Consider the following 15,110-nt stretch of genomic DNA (forward strand, 5'->3'; position numbering starts at 1 on the left):
TCTATTTACTATTTTACCTCAAGCAGTCTACTGATTTAACAAAATTTTTGAAGCTAAACTTCCTTGATGATTATCAAATTTATCATGTTCATTAGAAAGGATTTCTACTAAAGATTTTTTTAAGTAGCAAAACTATTATAAATTGGTACTTCATAATAATGTATGATGATGTTTTCAAAGATGACCTCTGGCTTGTATCTATAGATCCATTCCAATGGCTGCTCAGGATTAATGATTTACTGTCATTGAGACAAATGGAAGAATAATCCGGTAAAATGATAATTACTTACTACTTCTTTGTCTTCTTAATCTAGGTAGTTTTTAGTGATAGTGCTTTATGAAGTTGTATTCTTCTGGTTCTAATTCTCTATTTCAAGACAACCTGCTTCAATAACAAATGAACAAAAATGATTAGTGAGATTAGGAAAGATACATAAAGTGTCTAAGTAAATGAAGCATTCTCATGAAAACTATTAAATTGATAAATTAGATTAAAATGTCATTGCTATTAAACTCTGTTTAATAAATGTCAAATAAATACTTCAGCTGTGCTTTGCAGCCTTGTGAGTGTTACTGTATTTGTCAGTGAAAGTGTTACCAATTGCTTTTTCATTTTATGCGTTTTACCTAATAAAAATGCATATATTTAATGATTGTCATTTTAAGCCTTACCAATGAATCCAAATTCTGAACACTACTAAACTCAAGAAAAAAATTGAAAATAAGTCTAATTTTTTCCTACAAATTGGCAAGGCAGTCTATATATTATTATCCTTTTTAGCATTGTTGGTGCACACACACACAGCATTTCACAGTTTATAGGAGGAGGATATGATAGTTTTTGTGTGTATGAAAACATAGCAAAGAGAAGTGGTTCTGTAAGTTGGCAGTAGTCACTTATATATGAAGCATATGCACAAGCTTGTATATCATAGCTTGCCCCCTGAGTTGGTGATGCTGCTTTGGAAGGCTGCAGGATAACACAGGAAAAATATTTAAATAGGCATTACGAATCCTTGTACAACTTCTGAAATAATACTAATATGACTTGAGTTATGTGATAGTCTTCTTCTGGGAAGCAAAATTTAAAACACAATAAATTACAGCACATATCCATAAAGAAGAAATCCAAAGAGAAACAACATTAGTGAAAACATACAAGGCATTTTAAGCATTTAATGTATTTGGGCTTTGATTATAACAGAGAGGGATTCTCAGATTAGACATGAACTGAGTAGTCAAAGACTAAAAAGGAGAAGAAAGTAAGTTTAAAACTGACAAGCAATTTCTTTCATACTCTATTCACAGAAATAAGATTTATACTTCAGCTAAAATGTTGTTTTCTCCCATGGAAATCACAGAACATTTTTTAGAACAATTTAAACATCTGAGCCAAGGAGACAAAGAAGAAAATAATAAATAATTATGAGGCTGATATTTTAATACATGCTCCACCTCAAATGAAACAGAAATAGCCACTTTGTAAAAAGAATGGATGCATATTAAAGACGTTTTGAAAGATGTCAGTTTAATCCAGGAGGTGGTGGTGCACGCCTTTATCCCAGCACTTGGGAAACAGAGGCAGGCGGATCGTTGTGAGTTCGAGGCCAGCCTGGTCTACAAAGTTACAAAGTGAGTCCAGGACAGCCAGGGCTACACAGAGAAACCCTGTCTCAAAACACCAAAAAAAAAAAAAAAAAAAAAAAAAAAAAAAAAAAAAAACCAACAAAAAAAAAAAAAAAAAAAGAAAGAAAGAAAGAAAGAAAGAAAGAAAGAAAGTTGTCACTTTGCTATGAGATTTTTTTTCTCTCCAGGGAACATCAGAAGTTATATACTGTATAGTAATTATATATGTATACTCATGCATATACTCATGTATACACATATATAAATATACATATATATAATTGGTTCAGATAATTATGTACATACTATATATTATATATAATAATATTCAATATACGCACACACCCTGTTTGTTTTCTGATGGAATTATCTTACGTCTGAAAGGATATGAAGAAATTAAGTATTAAACCCGGAAACTAACATAAAAGAGGATGAGGAAAACATAGTGCATATGATTTACACATATACACAAGATGAGTCTCAAATACATGAGGTAAAACAATGTATGTAAATTAACCGTTATAACCTTGGTAAAGAAAATAGGAAATACAGTATCAAACAAAAGATCATGCATAGTGCCTTAAATTGATTATTGCAAACCTATGTAGCAGAGTTCTCTCTTGAACAAGAGCAACCACCGAAGCAAAAGAATGATGTGAAAAGAGAAAGGCATTCAAAGTCTAAGTGTGAGTTTGCTTTTTGTTTCTGTAACCAGATTACCTAAGGATAGCAACACAAGTAAATGCATGTTACTTCACTGTTTCAGAAGTTTCAATCTGTGTGCAGCCGGCTCCATTGCTTAGGACCCAAAATGAAGGACAGTACCATAGAAGCAGGAATACCACGATGAGAAAAGCAGCTACCCAACTGCTGCTCAGGAAAGAGAGAAAAATCAAGATGATGTATATATATATATCCATCCTACTCAAACCAGAAGAGGGAATTTTTACAGTAAGAAATTAAGAAATTCTGTTATCTGATATTTGGGATACAAGAGTAATAAGTATCAAACCACCATCCTACCTAAATGGGTAACATAACAGATAGATCAAAGTGGAAAGCAATGGGTTGAAAATCTGAAATTGCATATTTACGAAGTGAGGATGCTTGACCTTCACTCAGAAAAGGAAATATAATAGACATCGGAAGGTGATGGAGGGAGGGAGCTCTGTAACAGAGGGTGTAGAGTGTAACAGGGTGGCTGTTAGGTGCTGGAAGGTGTGGAGGAAGAAGAGGACTAGGGGAGAGAATGAAATCAGTAGGGGAGCATCTCTGGGACGGGGAGGACTTCCTGGAGTGATCCTGGATGAGATTCCTAATGAATATGGAGCATGAACTTGCCACATACTATAGCCAGATCAGACTTCCAATGGATGGAAGGGGACACCCCACACCCGTAAAACCTTCCACTCTAAGTTTGTCCTGTCTACAGGAAATATTGTGATAAAGATGGAGTAGAGACTGGGGATATGGCAAACCAAATACTGACCCAACTTGAGACCAACCCCACAGGAAAGAGCCAACAATTGTCACCATTAAAAATAAAATTAATAAAACAAAGAATCTGGTGTAAAATTTGTATTAGGAATAATAAGATTGCCAAAACTTGTTTTAGTTAGTAATTACTTCATTGCATTTTATTACTAATAATGTAGCTTCACTTGAGATTTTCTCTCAACATGTTTTAATTGTAAAGACCACATTGGTGTGGAAGCACCTTGTAGCTTATTCTTATGGGTCAATAGAAGACAAGTCCATTGAGTGTAAACACCCATTTCCCTTAAAACTCTTCTCTGTAACATGTTGGTTTTGATTTTTCGCTTTGTCTACCTCTATAACATAATCTTGCCTGGGATCAAATTTCCGTACATGGTACCAGAGAAGAATAGGAGTTTCATTAATTAACTCTCACTTTGCTTTGCTGTTGTAGGCAGTGATGTTTAGTTTTGTTTATTTGGGTGCAGATTAAAATAAATTTCCTCTGATATAACTTTAGGAATATTTAAATATAATCTTAATTATAATTTACAGATATATTATTAATATTGTTAATTTGAAATGAAAAACGAATATAGTACTTCATTTAATTGTCTTTTCTGAAATACAAAATATTAATGAAAAAGTGTAACTAGCTCCTATTAAACAGAAGTTAGAATTAAGCATATTCTTTAAGACAGAGAGCAAATTAGTTAATGTCCTGAAAAGGAATTTAATTCTTTCATTGTGTAATTTAGTAGATGTACTAAATACATCAATTGCTTTAAATTATTCAAGTTCATAGAATAAACAAAACTGTGAAAAAATAAGTAGGTTAAAAGTCTATTCTAGATAAATTATTTTCCAAATGTTAAGAATTATTCAAAATAATAACATCCAAAGTTAATTATTTGATAGGAAATGTTAAAAATATTTAAAGAGAGAGTAAAATAAGTCAAGGAAAGACTTTCCATTGACTGTATTTATTAAGTGTGACATAGAAACAATGTGAATCAATACCTTTAAATTTCATTAATGTTGTTACAACTATTCAAAAAAGCTTTTTATTATGCCGCAAGTCCTGAAGTAATTAATTTTCAATTATACATTCAGATATGACTATACTACTTTACTCCAGAATCACCCTTAATTTTCCAGGAAACTGAACAAATGGATCTCTCATGCTAAACAGATTGAAAATATTACCATTTTTGCTTGAAAATGTTATTTAGAAAATGCATAGGATATACAGTAGCAATAAAAAATAGATTTGGTATTTTTGACTTATTTTCACATGCATCATCAAATTTCTAATCAAGGCATTCCAAATAAATACCATACGGCATTTAACAATCAATCACCTGTCATCACTAGAGACTGGCTTTTGAAATAGATAGACTCAGATTTAGCGTTGCTTTGATTCAAAGCAAAAACAATGAGCTTAGGCAGACATAGGCACGGCTTGCATAGAGTTTCATATCCACAATAGGTTCATTATTAGAAAATGAACAAAAACTCCAATTACAAAATAATTTCTTCCATGAATTATTCAATTAATTAAATTCTATTTCACATGAAAGTCTCTACTCTTGAAATATTTAGACTAATGAAGTAATGGAAAAAATCAGTGAAAAAATTAATACATAGGCATAAATTATCACGTTTGTTACATGTTTCAAACATGTCCACAGTTTCTCTTCCCATTAAGGGGAGAAACCTGATTCTTTTTTTTAATTATTATTATTAATTTATTCTTGTTACATCTCAATGGTTATCCCATCCCTTGTATCCTCACATTCTTCTCTCCCACCCATTTTCCCCTTATTCCCCTCCCCTATGACTGTGCCTCAGGGGGATTTCCTCCCCCTGTATATGCTCATAGGGTATCAAGTCTCTTCTTGGTAACCTGCTATCCTTCCTCTGAGTGCCACCAGCTCTCCCCCTCCAGGGGACATGGTCAAATATGAGGCACCAGAATACGTGAGAAAGTCATATCCCACTCTCCACTCAACTGTGTAGAATGTCCTGTCCATTGGTTAGAGCTGGGTAGGGGTTTAAAGTTTACCGCCTGTATTGTCCTTGGCTGGTGCCTTAGTTTGAGCGGGACCCCTGGGCCCAAATCTGCCTATCATAATGTTCTTCTTGTAGGAGAAACCTGATTCTTTTCCTCTTGAATGTGTATCAGATTAAGTGATTTGTTTTGAAAAGTAAAATGCTCTGAAATTACTACTGCATGATTTCGAAGATGAAGTCACATAAAGGGACAGAGTTGCTGTCTGTTTTGTCTTAGGAAACTCATGACTGCTGCTGGAAGAGAGCCAAGATACAAGACTCAAAGGGCAAGTGTGCTTGTCTGATCATCACCGTAGCCAACATGCAGATCCATCACCAGCCGTTTAAATGATGATCGTCATACAATTCCAATTTCCTAGCTTTGAGTTGCCTGGAGCAGCAGTAAGCTGGCAACACATAGTTTCTGCTAGAGTTTAAATTCATCGGAACACAAATTTTGGTGTTTTAATTCAAGAAGTTTTAAAGCAATTTGTATATGACAATAGCTGATTAGAATATGTCATAAAGGATAAATGAAAAATGACTACATAATCAGTAGGGAGCTTCAGAGAACATTTGCTGAAATATGGAAGGATATTTTGTTTTAATGTTTATAGGTTAATTGAGTAATTAGATTAATTAAATATTTATAATAGCCTGTACACATTTAAATTCTGAGATTTGATGGTGATATTTCCTGGAAGAGTCAATAATAAAAACACCAAAAATTAATTTCTCCCACTCTCAACATTCCTTAGTTGCCTGCATTTTATAAATGTATGTAACAAAACCTAATGAAAAAATTAGCCAAGAATTTGGAAAATGTCAAGGAGATGGGTATAGGTAAGGTTGGAGCGAAGAAAAGGAAAAGAGTGGTTGTGTAATTATATTATAATCTCAAAAAATGAAAGAAATATTTTCTTAAGAACTCAGAAAGTCAAAATAATAAGTAAGTGGCTAGAAAGATGTCCAGCAGTTAAGAGCACGTGTATTTCATACTGTGGATCCAGGTTTGGTTCCCAGGATCTACACTGTAAATCATCATCTTCTGTGGCTCCAGTTTCTGATGATTCAGTGTCCTTTTCTCATGTACAGACAAACTACATGGATATGGAGCTCATACAAATATGCAAGAACAAATATGCAATCATGTACATAAACTAAAATAAATATAAATATATTTAAGATGATACACAGATATGTGATGCTCTTATTTGGACACAATCCTGTCTGCCTACCCCAGGCCTTTCTGTTGTTACAGATTATCATCTATCATTCTGTTACTTTATAGAATTGTATTAAATGAAATAATGTGTTTTGTACTATTATAGGTGGGGTATGGTTTCTTTCACATGGAATAAACTTTAAGTTTATTATATTTTTCATGTACTATCACTAGTTTACTTCATTTTTATATCCTCTGGGGTATTGATTTGAATGCATAATTATATCATAATTTTTGTCTGTTCATCTTTAATGGACACTTGAAATATGTACAGATGTTTATTATGATGATTAAATGTGTGGAAAATAAAGCAAGGCTGCATGTTTATTATGGACATTACAAAGAATAGATTTATGACAGGTATGAATTAGATGATTCATGAAATTCTTAGCCTGGTTAGATAAGGAAATTCAAGTCCTTAATCCTAACACTTGAGAGCCCAAGGAAGGAGTTTGAGACAGACCTGTGCTGTACAGTGAATTCTAAGCCTACCTGTATTATAAATTGAGGTCCTGTCTCAATACCACAACCTTGACACAAGAATTTACTGAAGTCTTCAAAAGTGATCCTAGCATCATACACTCTGCTGCTCAGCTTCTATAACTCTCCCATGCTACTCAGAATTCATAGATTGGGAATTTAAGCAACTTCAGTGGAGATGCTGCAGCATCTCACTGTGCTGCCATTTTAAGTTTTCATAATTACAAACCATTTAAAAGTATATTTTGTTTGGCTTCCATGTCTCTGTGTTTTGTATGGGTATCTTTTTCCATTTGACTTGTTAGTCTCAAATATATGCCAAGTTAAAGGTTATTTAAATATGTACTTTTCTCCCCATAGTATTTGGCTTTCCTTTTTATTTGTATGCAGGATAGTTTAAACTCATTTCACTTAACTTGATTAATACAAGTATACTGATTTTTTTTCACAAATGTTCTAATATAAGCCTAGGAGCTTAATTTTACATGTTTAGTATTTATATAGCATTCTACATTGTAAAGCTTGTCTTTTCTCCATTTTATTGACACTCTCCCTAAAAAAGTCACTGGCCATGTATTTATTAACTGGCCCTTATTAAATTTTGCAATTTAATGATTTCTATTGTTCCTTTATATTTGTTGGATTGTTTGTGTTTTAGTCTTTGAAAAAATTTGATTTTTTTTTCCAAACAATACATTCTGCTCAGGATTTCCCCTCTCTTTTCTCTTCCCAGACCTTCCACAGTCATCCACTGCTTTAAATATTGATCATTAAGCAGGTATTACATTGCCATGAGTATTTTTGTATGATTCTACTTTAATCTTTGATAGCTTATTAAATGTAATTCTTGGTAGAAAGTATTTCTTCATGTTTCTGGAACATATCTTTAAGTCATCAGCACCAACATTAACCATATTAAGCCAGCTCACTTTCTGAACATCAAGACATATATCTACTCATCATATGATTAATTTTGAATAATTTTCTAATCAAATTCATTTTTTAATTTATGTTATTTTATTCATATTCTTTTTCTTGCTTTATTGCTTTACATTTTTAAACATTATTATGAACAAGATTAATTTCCATTTGTAAACAGGTCTGTTATTATGACTATACCATGTGGTTTTTATTACCACAACTCTGTAGTACTGCTTGATGGTAAAAAGCTTGGAAATTTTTCTATTGTGAAGGATTGTTTTAGCTATCTTAGGTTTTTTTTTGTTTTTCCATATAAAGTTGATAATTGTTCTTTCAACGTCTGTAAAGAATTGTGCTGGAGCTTTAATGAGGATTATGCTGAATCTGTAGATTGCTTTTGGTAAAATATCCACTTTTACTGTTTAATCATAGCAATCCATAAATACAGGCAATCTTTCCATCTTCTGATATCTTCTTCAAACTCTTTCTTCAGAGACCTGAAGTTCTGGTCATATGGAATTTCACTTACTTGCTTAGATTACTCCGTAAATTTTTATATTACATGCGGCTATTTTGAAGAGTATTGTTTCCTTGATTTCTTTCTCAGTCTCTTTGCTGTTTGTATATAAAAGGCTCACTGAATTTTTAAAATTAATCTTGTATCTATTTACATCACTGAAGGTGATTATGAACTGTAGGAGTTCTTTAGTAGAATTTTTGAGTCATTTATGTATGCTATCATATCATCTGCAAACACTGATAAATTGACTTCTGGATTTCCCATTTTTATATATTTGATCTTTAGTTGTCTTATTGGTCTTGTTAGAACTTCAAGTACACTATTGGATAGATAAAGAGTGTGCAGTCTTGTCTTGTTCCTGATTTTAGTGGAATTGCCTTGTTTAATCTGATGCTGGCAGTTATCTTGCTGTAAGTTGTTTCTTTTATACTATATATTTCTCGTTAGTTGTTTTCTTCTTATGCTTGCATTTTTATTTCTCTAGATCAGGCTACAACGGATTTATGGATCAGTGAGTTAACTCAGCTAAGTTTAAATGTGCAATTGTCTCTTTTCTCTAATTACACTTTTGAGTCTACTTACTACTCTATTTCCTCTCCATTGAGGACTCATTTACAGCTTATTAGGCTGCTTAAAGTTGTCTAATAGCCACTGACATTCTGTGGATTCTGTCACATCTTTGCCTCTAACCTTTTGGTTCTTGACACTGAATAGTTTCTTTCCCTTTCCACTGCTTAATTTTCAGTAAGTCCTATAGGGCTTGTTTTATTGCTAGGTCTTTTTATTATTTCTAAGAATATAATTTGTAATATTTATATTTTCTATTGTTTGACATCCTCAGTCTTTATCCTGTGTTTTTAGGCATTTGGACAGCAGGTTCAATATCAGTGCTAACTGATTTTCTTCTAATTCTGTGATCTCATATTTTTTTGCAGAGAGTGAATAGTGAATATTTTCTCTCCTACATTTATGCCTCCCTGGATTTTGTTGTTGTTGTTGGCTTGTAATTTTTTCAGACACTGTAATTTATTAATTTGGTGTCTGTATTGTCTAGTGTGGTTATCAATCTTTTTTTGTTCTAACACAGAATTAAATTATATGTAAAAATCTGAATGAATTCAAGATACCATTTAAATTTTGTAGGTAAAACTAGAGTCTCTTAGAGAAAATTGGAGCCATGGGCCACTCAATTTATGTTTATTGGCACACACAGTGTTTGTGTCTGTTTTGTCCTACAGCTCAGAAGTGGGGAATTTCTATGGAGACTACACACACACATACACACACGTATATATATGTTTATATATAAACATATGTATATATATAAATACGCACATGCTCACAGAGTTATCTGGCACTTTATAGAAAACCATTGGCCTGTACCTAATTTCATGCCCTTCCAAATAATTTATTTCACACAGTTTTTCTCTTCAGATTCTGGGGTACTATTATCTCTGGTCCTTGATTTACACAAAAATTGTTTATTGTTTGTTTGTTTCATTGTAGAATTTTCTAATATTAGGTTTAATAAATATCTTCTTTCATGTGCATATGCCATCTCTTCTCATCTGAAGACTGGAGGAAGTATCCCAGGAAGCTCTTTCCATAATGTTCTGGGCCCCTCAAGTCCTACCTATCCCAAACTTACAAAATCATATGATTTTCTCTAAGCTTAAATAAATTCTGCCTATATTTCCCTGTTCTCATGACTGGTCGTATTTGATTCCTCACAATCTTTCACTACCTGTTGACCAGTACTAAAAAAAACTCAATGAATGGGTGCATTAATTGTCTTTGATTCAAGGGGAAAAGGTCCATGTAACAGGCACCACTGAAAAGTGAAAGCAGTACTTTAGACGATTTGATTGAGAAAGTGCTTCATGGGAATTATTAATTTAAACAATATCAATTATGTACATAAGGAGTGAAATAAGAAAGATACATTTGAGGCAGAAAGTGAATCATTAGCCAATGTCTTGTGAATGGTGTAACAGATTGCAGAGAAACAGAGGTGTAGAAATAAGTCTAGTTCATTCTCACATATCATGTGCATTAAGGAGTTGAACACTGGAAACAAGGAGCCTCGTTGTAGTGTATGCAAAGAGCAAGAGAAGGAGCATTTACAAGTGTCTATATCTATGAACTTACAGTATAAGGACTAGAGTTTTACGGTCAGAGTTGACCAAATGACTTCAACATTTATGCAGCCTTGACAAATTATATACTTGAACATGTCTTTCTTCAGATTAATTTGAAGATCAAAATCTAAGATTTTGATAAAGGGTTATGAAGGAATAATAATATTATGTTTCTTGCACTTCTTGAAGATGGAATCCTGTTCCCCTTCAGCCATGTATTGTTTTTTCATTCTAACATGCTATACCAATCATGGTGCTAGGCTTGAGTACCATCCATGCCCATTTTAGTATCAGAAATACTTCTTTTCCCTACTTTGAACCTTCTTTGAACAACTTTCATTTACATGCCACAATCTCATTTATAGGTGCCCTCAATGATGTCACTCACAATATTTAATTGATACTGAATGAAATGTAAATTTTAATTCATTATTTAGTGTCTCTGCTATTTGAGTAGGAAGAAAGTTCTACAAGTCAAAGACTATTTTAGCATTTTCATAGTATACCATATATTTAGAATAGTGTTTGAAATTCAAGATCATCATCAAACATTTGAAGAAATAAATTAATAATATAAACGATAAATATTATTATCAATGTCAACAATATAAGTTTTCAAAGTACTACATATGTACAAATTAATCAGTTCTCCATTTATTTTGTAAAATTTATTAGTAATTTTTTCACAATTTTTTAATTTTAATTAAATTGATTAAATCATTGTTGATAGAAGACTTAAAGAATTAAATAAAGGCAATATAGTAAAGAGATGCAGGAAAGATATCCGATGATAAGAAGGGACAAGGAGATAGGAGGAAAAAAGTAGGGAAAATAACTGATGCCTACAGAAATGCACGGTCCCCAATGGCTCCATATGTAAGGAAATTCCTCTGTGATCTATTGCAGTTTATGCTGACAAGAAATCTGATGTTTCCATATGAATTTTTTTTTAATTTTAGATCCTAGATTACATAACTACCAATCTTTGAGAAATTCTATCTAAGAATAATTAAGTCTCTATCTTCAGCACAGATTGTTTATTTTGCCAACACATTGGTTTTTTAGTTTTGAAAATGCATAATATGCCATATAATTGAGCAATATTATTCAATAGAGATTGGTACTACAAGAAAATCAAATTCAAGTAACTAAATAAAAAACATAATCTGTCCCCCGTGGCACTCTGAAGTAGCCATATGTCTTTTACCCTTAAGGATAATGTCTTCCATTTAGACAAGCTCAGTATTTTCATTGCAGTTTCCCATATTCATGTAAGACTAAATACATCTATAAACACAATATGGATACTTGTATTGCCTACAATACTCCAATCTGGTTAACCCCAACATTACTTCCATTCAAAACTATCTACAAAATTGAAATTTCAGTATAAGCAAGCATTCCTTAAATGTTTAGTAGTGCTTTTAAGAAACTTAGAGGGAGTCCTAGGGGCTAAATATTATAAGGAAACTGGAAACAATGCTATAAGGAGATTTTTGCAGTCATGGGTTTCAATGGCTGTTCTCAGGACCTAGAGAATCTCGGATACTAACACTTAAACACAAAAGAAAAAGGACGGAAAAGAAAGAAATTACATAAAATTATGGCATAGGTTAAGAATCTTTAAGGAGAAACATAAACCAAGTAAGATTATGGAAGGAAAAATGAAGCTTCTCATGTAACTCTGAGTGGTAGTAAGCTAAAAAATGAAGCTAACTATGACAGAAAATCTCATTTAGTGTCACCACAATAGTGTGCTTTTGTAATGTGCAATATCTTACCAATTGTAATCTTTCTGCCTCCTTTTCCACAATGTTCCCTGAGCCACATTTGCTGGAGCTATGATATTGAAGTATCCTCTGGTGCTGGGCTCATTATCTATTCTCTGCATTGTGCTCAGTTGGAAGAAAAAGAAGAGAAAGAGAGGGGGTTCTTTAATGAGGGGTGTTAGATAACTTTTTTGCAGTGCTTTATAACTATTTTAATAACTTTATTTTTAATTAATGTATTTGTTTATTCTGTTTACATCCTGATGGTCGCCTCCTCCTTCTTCTCTTCCTGGTCCCACCCTCCTTCCCTCTTCCCCCATTCTTCTTCTCTTATTTGTTGGAAAAGTGGAGACCTCATGCACTGACACATCCCAGCTCATCCAGTCACACCAAAACTGAACATGCTCTCTTCTTCTATGGATTGGTGAGGCAGCCCCACATAGTGGAGGGGTGGTGACAAAAACAAAATCAGGCAACAGAGTCCATATCAAACCCAGCCCTGCTCCCCTTACTAAGGGACCCACATGAAGCCTGGGCATCCTATTGGCTACATATGTATAGAGGGCCTAGATAGAGTCTATGCATAGTCCTTGGTCAGAGCTTCAGTTTCTACAAGTCCCTCTGGGCTCTGGTTAGTTGAGTTTATTGGTCTTCTTGTGGAGCTATTGTCACCTCCAAGTCCTTCTATCTATCCTCTCACTTTTCCACAAGACTCTCTATGCTTCGACAAATGCTTTTGTTGGCACTGATTACACAACTTTTGTTCAAACATCCAGGGGTCAGGTGGTTTTTGTAGTTTGTTGGACTTTTTGGTTTTGAGTCTTCATACATTCTGGATATTAATTCTGTCAGCTATATAACATTATAGGTTTTGAACTTTTTCAACCATAATTTATTTGGGGTTCTTTAATGTTTTTACCTCCATCACAACCCACCTACCCAAGATAGGAGAAAGAGGTCAGTGGGAATAGGAGAAGTAGACCTTTTGAGACTCAGTTCCTTGGAGCTATACTACTCTTCATAGTGAGGATTTCAGCAAACCCGTTTAACAGCAAACCAACAGTTCAGCAAAAGTGCATGCAACCACAGCAGCCAGAATCCAGAGCTGCAGCTGGAATCCAGAACCTCAAAGCGTTCTCTGGAGCATTTCTCTCTAGGAGCATCTCAAAGTAGAGTGATGAGCAATAAAAAGATGGGAAATGCTGCCAAGACCAAAAAGCCAAGTCTCTTGTTTTGGGCATACATACCATACATACATACATACATACATACATACATACATACATACATACATATGTACGTACATATGTCTTCTCAGAGTCCATACTAGAATGTTTATCAGTTAGCAAAGACTATGCCCACCATAGAGACAGTTCCTCTTGTAGTGGACAAACACCACGTGTTCTCTCACAAGTCTGTTTCACATCCCACTCTTGGAATCCAAACAAAAACATATGTACATCTGTTACATGACTTGGCAAAGCTTATTTTCTACTCTATGTGTTTCATTTGCACTCCACTGTTTGTTTTCATTACAAAGATTTTTACAGAATCATTACAGAAGATTTTTACTTTTGTGGTATTTCATTTGTCAATGGTGGGCTGTAATTCCTAAGTTAATAATGTCCTGCTCAGAAACTTATTTCCTATGCCTGTATCTTTTAAGATGCTGCCTCTATTTTTCTCTAGCAGTAGCATCATTTCAGATTCCACACTGTGGTGTTTGATCCACTTGGAGTTGATATTTTATGAAGGAGACTAAGTGCTGAACTAATGTCATTTCAGAATTATTTTTGCTCAGGATTTCTTCAATTATCTGGGGTCTGTTGTGCTGCCATATGAATTTCATAATTATTTTGCATCTTATGTTAAGAATGCATGTGAATTTTATTGGAATTGTTCTAAACTATTTCATGTTCATTGGTTTAATATATAATCTATAGTGACAGACCTCTTTGCAAGGGACACCGTGGCCAGGAACACCAATATTGTTTACCACTTGGGCTCTTCAGATAAATATGTTACATACAATTGGTTTTGAGTATATAAAATTTTTGCTAACACATAACAATGACAAAACATTTGCTATATTGACAGTTACAAGACTGAACATTTGTTTGTTTTTAAATCAAATATATCATTCACTAATTGTGGTGACTGAGAAGTCTTATTATACATGGTTCAAATTGAATATATTGTGTAAGATAATTCCAGGAAATGATTCTAACATGAACATATATGTAGTAAAGCATGTGGTTCTCCTTTGTAAGTAGTTATTACATGTGTTTTATAAGGTTCTTATGCTTGTTTCTAAAGTATTTGGATGTTTAATAATGTATTCATAAATACACAATGCAAACTATTGACATTTAAATTATTCAATGAAGTTATAGTGCCAATTAGATAAATGCATAACACTAAAATTTTAATATTCTATAATTAGCTCAATTTAAAATAACAAGCTAATCTTACTAATATGCTATGCCTTCAGCAGCTCCATTATTTACTAAAAGATTGTAGTAAAAGAAATAGACAGATTCAGTGTATCTACCATTGGAAGTTACTTGAGATTATTAAAACAGGCCAAGCCACACAGGTTTAGTAGACTCAGAGGTAGTACAAATTATTAAATTATTATTTAATAGATAAAAACTGGAGAAAATAAAAAGAGAACTCCGATGTTCTTAAAACAAATTTTGACAAAATAGAAAATACACGTGTGTACCTGCAATGATGTTTTACTGATTTCTCAAAGAACTCTGTGGAAACTGAAAGGAGAATGTTTATGAGTTAAGACAAAGAGGCCACAGTAAGCAGGACAATAAAGCCCAAGTCTCCAGTTAGTGTATTCCAAGGGCCCGAAGTAAATTTCAGGTATAAATATAGAAACATTTATGTTGATA

Source organism: Acomys russatus, chromosome 10 (assembly GCF_903995435.1).
Source record: "Acomys russatus chromosome 10, mAcoRus1.1, whole genome shotgun sequence".
Taxonomy (NCBI): Eukaryota; Metazoa; Chordata; class Mammalia; order Rodentia; family Muridae; genus Acomys; species Acomys russatus.